Below are 7,427 nucleotides of genomic sequence, written 5' to 3' on the forward strand. Positions count from 1 at the left end.
TTAAAACAATGTCCAGGGACTTCCAAGTGTTATTTTGAGATTCTGAAATATACCCTTGTCATATGGGCTTAAAGGTCTTTTATAGTGAAAAAAGTAATAATTTTCTCTTTCCTGATGCTCCCGATAAGTCATATTTCTCGATATTGTTTTCCATATATTTCGTAAATATTTATATATTACGATGGAAACAATCAATGAAAATATGTCAGTGAACCCTATCAGGAAGCTCATGAAGTAACTATTCGACAGCTCTTTTTTCCACCAAAGCATTACAAGAATATAAAGGAAAACGAGGGTTAACATCACCATGTTAATTCCCTCGAAGAAAATGAAACGGGCATAGTGTCCCGTATTTTCTTCGTTTACGCATGTGCCCACCCACATGCAATGATGGTTCATCTTTTTTATGCACCTGCCACATGCAGCGCAATGATGTGCTCTTTCAACTTTCATATGCTCACATCGCCGACAATACCTTCTTGGACTTCTAGCCGTTTTCCTCAAAGGCAAATCAATGCGCCCACAAGTCTCCTCCGAGATCCCACGATTTTTCATCGTGAAGACCATGTATATATAGGCGAGTATTGCAGTGGTATTGAAAACCCAAAAGAATACTCGCCTATATGTGCAGTCCTCTACATACACATAGGTAACTATGTTACCTAAAAAGTTCAATAGGAACATCGTCACTATTGTTATGAAAACTTTGCATGAATGTTCATTTGTCACTTTCTCGAAATACATTATTGCTTATGATATTATTTAATGACATATTTATTCTTTTGACAAATCTAAGAACTTATTCTTTTCAAAGATTTATGCACTACCAAATATGGAAATTAATTTATTAGATAAAATAAGACCGTTTTATAAGCCGATAAATTGGTCGTGAATCTATTTTTGAGAGGTAAAAAGGGAAATATTCTTGTAATATCATTCTAAGAACAAAAAAACGAATCTATCAATATCAAGATTAATTAAATATTATAGAATATTCGATACTAAATTGAAAATGGATAAATTAATTTTTATGCGAGTAGTATTTATTTTTTATCAAAGTTTCTTTTTTTTACTAGGTCGTTTATTTTTGTGTAAGTATAAATATTTTAGATTATAATTTCCTGCATTATTTATGCCTTTTTTCATTCTAAAAATGCTGTAGATAATATAAAGATTGGATTTAGCCTTGAATACAAATTTTAAAATGTACGAGATACTAAATACTAAATAAGATATGTTGATCAGAAGTTTCCATAAAGAAATAAAACATTTGAATACCTCAAATCTTCTCATGTGAAATATATTTTAGGAAGACTATTAGTTATGTTATTTTTTCATTAGAAAATTTCTTTTTAAAGACTAAGGGGTTATGGAGTAATGATGCAGTGAATTATATTTTCTTAAACAAGAAAACTAAGATTTGTGCTGATTGATGAGATAAAAAACGAAACTATATAAAAAAAGAATATATTTAAAGTAGATAAACATAATTTTTAATGTGATAGAAAACTTTACAATTGCGTAAAAATAAAACCCTGCAATTATGATTAAAATAAATAATAAAAAGATAGAAGATCAATATGCGATGACAGTTACTATATGCCTAAAAACATAATAATCTAGGATCTAACAGGCAGTTTTAAATTTTCGAAAGCCCTGATCATTCTACCGTTTAAGTTTTTTTATCATTTCCTAGAAATTTAACACTATTGTTGGAATATTCGACAGCTTTAATATCTACTCTCGTCTTAAAATTTTACAAAATCTTGGATGTAACAAACTATACCATGATTGTTTTATTTTTCCTTAAGTTTGTAATGGGATTTCTTCTCACCACTAAAAATATATTCTTTTGGTAATTCTTTGTTCGATATTATTTTTATGGTTTCGTTATTCTGTTTGAAACATGTATAGTCGTTTTTATCTTCGTATCATATTAAGCGATACAATAAGCATCTGTTTATTTGAAGATGCCCTGTTTCTGCATGATTCGTTTCAATGACATAGAGCCGTTTCATTAACAGGAACAACCTTATCGATGGCCTCTTTAAACGTTTTAGAATTTTTATTTTGTGCTAGAAATATTACTATGATTTTTTTTCGTATTTTCATTTTATTCTAATGTTATCCTAATTAGAAATAATGAATTTATGTCCTATTTACTGACCATCAGTACAGAAGACGCGAAACTAAATTTATAAATATTAAGAAATTATAAAATTTGTCATGCGTAGTACTCTCTTTTTTATATTATAACCATTAGAAACCAAATGATTGCATGTATAAATAATGTATATCTTTAAATTTTTATTTAATTTAAAATTTAATAAATTCCATATCTTTTAATGTTACATTTCCGTTAAAAAATATGTTCTGTTCACTAAAAAGTTTGAACAACTATTTTAATCTGTTTCATTTGAAACAATATTTTCTGATCTTTTCTACAACAACTAAAGAATTTTACGCGATTTTTTTATTTTTTATCATCCTAATAGAAAAGCAGAAAAATTGTTTTAAATCAAATTTGAACAGATCAAAAAAATATTATCATCTTTTAACTAATTAATCTGATTTTATGGTACAAATTATCAAGATAAATTTTTGAGAAGCAATTTCATAATAAATGTTATGCCTTCTAGGTAATATGTCGACCCCCATGGTAACTTAACAGCACAGTGTAGAACTGTTGTAGGATTAAAAACCTTTAAACCTAGACTATTATTGCTGAATATTTATTTAGAGATTTCTACACTGCATCTTTAGGAGTTCTTTGGTGTTTTTGTTCTTTGTCGTTGTTTTTTTTTATTTTTTAAGTTCCAACAACTCTAAAAATTACCCACTCCATCTATAAAATACCTTAAGATCGGTTCGTTTTTTCGGATGTGTCTATTGCATCTTTATCTCATAATTTGTCGATTTCTTTTGAAAAGACTGCTCAAAATTATTGATTTCTAGATTATGGTTTTGACCCCATACAAAAACACACGATCTTGTAAATATTTCGTGTTGTTTATGCATCATATTATTCAACTTATTTTTTTGTTGTACGGGGTAAAAGAAAGTTTGTATTTCTTTATGTTCAACTTATTTTGTATTGGTTTATATTTCCTTTATTTCTATATATTATCTTTCTTTTTTTTATTTCTTTTTTTGTTGTTTTTGCTTTCTATAGTATATATTTTTTTCAATCTTACAAGACTTTGGCTTTTTTTTATTCATTTGAATGGACGATAGTCTCATATGCATCAGCAAAAATATAAATCCTTTTTATATTTTTTTACCGTATGCCGAACTCCAACTCTTGCAGTACCAGCGATCAATGTAGGATTCATAAGAAATATTTTTGAGATGGAATGAATATGCAATTACCTGATGGTTTTTTTTGGTAAACATTTTATCTCTAACAGCAGCGGTCTGTATTACTTAATTTATTTATGACAATCAAAAATTATTTATTCTTTGTACTTTAAATTTTTATAGCCGTGGTAAAGCTGTACCATAGGTGAATACAAGGATTTCTTTTCCACGTACAAGCTTTTGCTAACACCGCCTCGTTCATATCGACGATGTCTCTCTTGTTACTATGACTTGGTCTGGACTGATAGAGTTTAAAAGGATTTTTCATTATTTCTTCCCTTAAATTTTAAATACTATTAAAATTTTTTCACGCCAAAAAAATCTTTCTTATACCATACATTCTATCTACTTAAAATCTTTAAAAAATTTTCTACAATGTAATGTAAACTGTAAAAATGATTACAGTATAATTATGTATTTTTGTTATGGATACTTCTATTAGTTGTATCTTCTCTGGGTCGACCCATGCATCCTGTAACCTCGAAAACTTCTAGAATTCTAATTTATGTATCACACACAAATGTCATTATATATACGTAATTTGATTTTTTTTAAAATGTTTCGCGTTTTTTAAATCCAAATTTTATGAAAATGGGGATACCTCTGTGTCAAACATTAAACATGCTTCTATCACTCTTTCATAAAAATGATATTCTTGTATCTCTACAATATTTTCGTTATTTTACTAAACTTAACCTTTTCGGGAGTACAATAATTAATATGGTGAAAGCTATGGGGAGTGTGTTTTTTTGACATGGAAAATAAATACATTTTTTGTTATCATATTATGATATGAGAATATAGAAATAGTAAAAAAATAGTAAAAAAAATATTATTCACGTTTTTATAGCTTTATCTTAAAAAAACCGATTACGGATTTCAGGGAGCACAAACCATCAATACACACTAAAGACATTTACACTATTTTAGTACTAAAATGTCAATGTATTAATTAAATTAAAAATGTTTTTTTGTATGATAATCTTTAAAACATGGAAAAACACATAGTTCAACATCATATTCAATGGACATGAAAACGGTTGCCTTTCTTTTTGTCAGTCTTGTTGAAGAATGCGCGGACACATAACACCGGGGCCGAGTATTTCTTCCCTTAACTTCTGTTTGTGGAACTGGTTCTAGGATGTCTTTCTGTTAATCTGGTTGGATTATAATTGATTCGTCTTCCAACTGATGCTAGTGCTCGTGGAGTATGGTATTTCTCAATGATCTGGGCTATGAGTTTCTCTTTAAAGTCCTCAAAGGATGTGTTTTTGCATTTTACAGTACGAAACAGAAAGAATGCATTGAAGATTGAGATCTCGAGGAGCCTGAAGAATACTTTTTTATACCACTTTATGGTTTTGCTTCCAACTGCTACGAGTCTCAAAATTCTATAAACATTATCAGCGCTACCCATATTTTGAGTATAGTCTACGACTGCTTCTGGTTTTTGTTTTTTGAGTCCAGTACTATAGTAAATCTTGGTAGTTTCGATCATTGTATTAGCATGCATGGTGGTTAGCATCACTATATCCCTCTGTATCGCGCCATTTCAATGCCATCAGATTTTCACTGTTGAATGCCACTACATCCCCCTTTTTTTTATCAAACTTTAGCATCTGTTTGCGGTTGACTCTTTCAGTTCCACAAGAATGTGTTTTTCTTACAAAAAGAAAATCAAATAAAGCATGGGACGAATACCAATTGTCCACGAATAGGCGATGTCCGCGATCAAGGTAGTCTTTAGCAAAGACAAAACCATAGAGCCAGAAATTCCTACATCAGAATGGATCTGAATATCTGATTCAGCACCGGTATAAATAATTAGATCTAAAACGTATCCTGTCTTTACATCGCAACAAACAAAAATTATTATTCCGAACTTGTGTCTTTTCGATGGAATGTAAATCTTGAAAGACAGTCTACTTTTCCACAGCAACAGACTTTAATCTATACACAGATTCTGGTAAGGATAGAATGAATCTTTCAATATTTTCCTGAGTGGGTCTAAAATCTGTCTTATTTTATAAAGTCTATAATAACTGTTACACAGACCTGTAAAATTCAGACATCTCAATATCACAAGGAAACGGTCCTGTGAGAATAACACTTTGAAAAATTACGTCTCGATAGGGCATTATTTGTTCAATATTTTTTTATACAATTTTTTCCCACCAAACACATTAAAATAATGGTTTCCAGAAAAACGTACACTTCTTGTGCTATTGTATTTACCTAGTTTTTCATTTTGGATAATCCAGAAGATTTCTGGGACACAGCCGTGGCATAGATATTTGTTTCAATAGCTATAACGCTCACAATATATTTGGTAAAAAAAAGTGCTGAAAGAGTTTCAACTCGAAGTTACCCCCTTGCACGTTCAGATTTGCTTATAAACCGAATTTAAACCCATCAAAATCAAGCAGAGTCGGAGTAAACATGGAGTTGTTCCACGTTCTTGGTTCTTCCTGCCTGCGTTTTACCTGGGTTAAATATCTAGTTCATTATCATCATCTGAAGATGATTCATAAAACTCCATCGATATATCGTCAATGCCTTCGTTGTGTTCTTCTTCATTGTCCCTATTCATTAATACTCGTAATTCCTAAGTCACTTTTTTATTTTAGCAATATGCATCAGTAAAAACAAATCACGGCAGTAAAAATTCCGAAGTAAACACAGAACGCATAAAATAAAAAAAACTTAAAATGAAGTTAAAATACAGTACGGCACTGTAACTATAAAAATTGCAAGAAAGGTATGATGTATTGCAATTCACATTAAACTACGAAAAACATTATAAAACTTTCAAACCTTGCGTGGATGTTATAGAAACATGCAAGATTAAAACAACAGATCACATAAAGACACTAATTAACGGTAAATCTTCACAAAACCGCAAAAAAAGTATGATTCAACTCTGCACAATGATGAATTTATATTAAAATATGTAAAATACTAAAATAACTTTTGAATCTTTCGAGATTTTATAGGGAAATACACAAGACAAACCAACAAATTACGAAAAAATACGCTAAAAAAACAGTGAAACTTCACAATATCGCGCGCGCCGAAATCTAATATTTGCAGTATATGACTTGTGGGTTTGATTGCATGCAAATGTCAAGTGGCATACGGTAAAGTATATTTTACTTGTTATTAAATTTAGTATCTGATCTGAAATGGTAAAATAATACACTTGGATGTTCATAGATGCCATCATAATTCATACTTGAAGGATAAATACACCATTCGCCTATATAAATGTACTGTCGTATATATAAGACCACACACCTTCAAACAAAAACGCGCCGTCGTGCGTATACAACCACATTCTTCTAAAGGTTAATCCTGTTAGAGTAAAATATTAGAGTTTTATTTTTTCTAAATCGTGCTTTGACTTCTTCGATAGCGAGCCTAGAAAAGTGTTAGTCTTAACACGCTTAAAGCAGATATATAAAATCATAACATTGTTCACATCATATTTTTGTTGCACAAATTTACGTATGCTTCATTATATACTATATCCACATTCTGAACATCATAATAATCTCTTACCTGTAGATTTTAAAAGCTAAAATGGTGACAGATTTTGCTTTTTTTTTGCTTATTTATTGCATCCCTTCTTTAATCCTTCTAAAATTATTGATTGAATTCCAATGACATGTTCAAACTTTTTTCTTAAATCATTAATTATTTTTTCATTGCTTCTTTTACCCATTCCCTTATCATCAACTCTCTGCACTCTAACGAACATGGTGGTGGTTACATGGGTCGACATACTGTTCAAATGCAGATTCTACCTACTGCTCTAGCAAAACAATTTTTTTTACATTTCATCAATAATTTTCGCAATTTCAATAGAACGTTATAATTTTATATTATATATTGTTCTTCCATTTTTAACCCATTGAGAGTTATACCAATTGCTGTCTGATTCTTACCTGTTGCATCTCCAGCCGCAAACTTACTCTCTTTAAAACAAAATGAAATCTGTAGAGCAGTAATAAAATATTAACATATAGTATATTGATGACATCTTTTGTCATATACACCATCTTTTTTATATA

This window comes from Rhyacophila brunnea, unplaced genomic scaffold (genome assembly GCF_057557595.1).
Source record: "Rhyacophila brunnea isolate RB1 unplaced genomic scaffold, BYU_Rbru_1.0 scaffold_66, whole genome shotgun sequence".
Classification (NCBI taxonomy): Eukaryota; Metazoa; Arthropoda; class Insecta; order Trichoptera; family Rhyacophilidae; genus Rhyacophila; species Rhyacophila brunnea.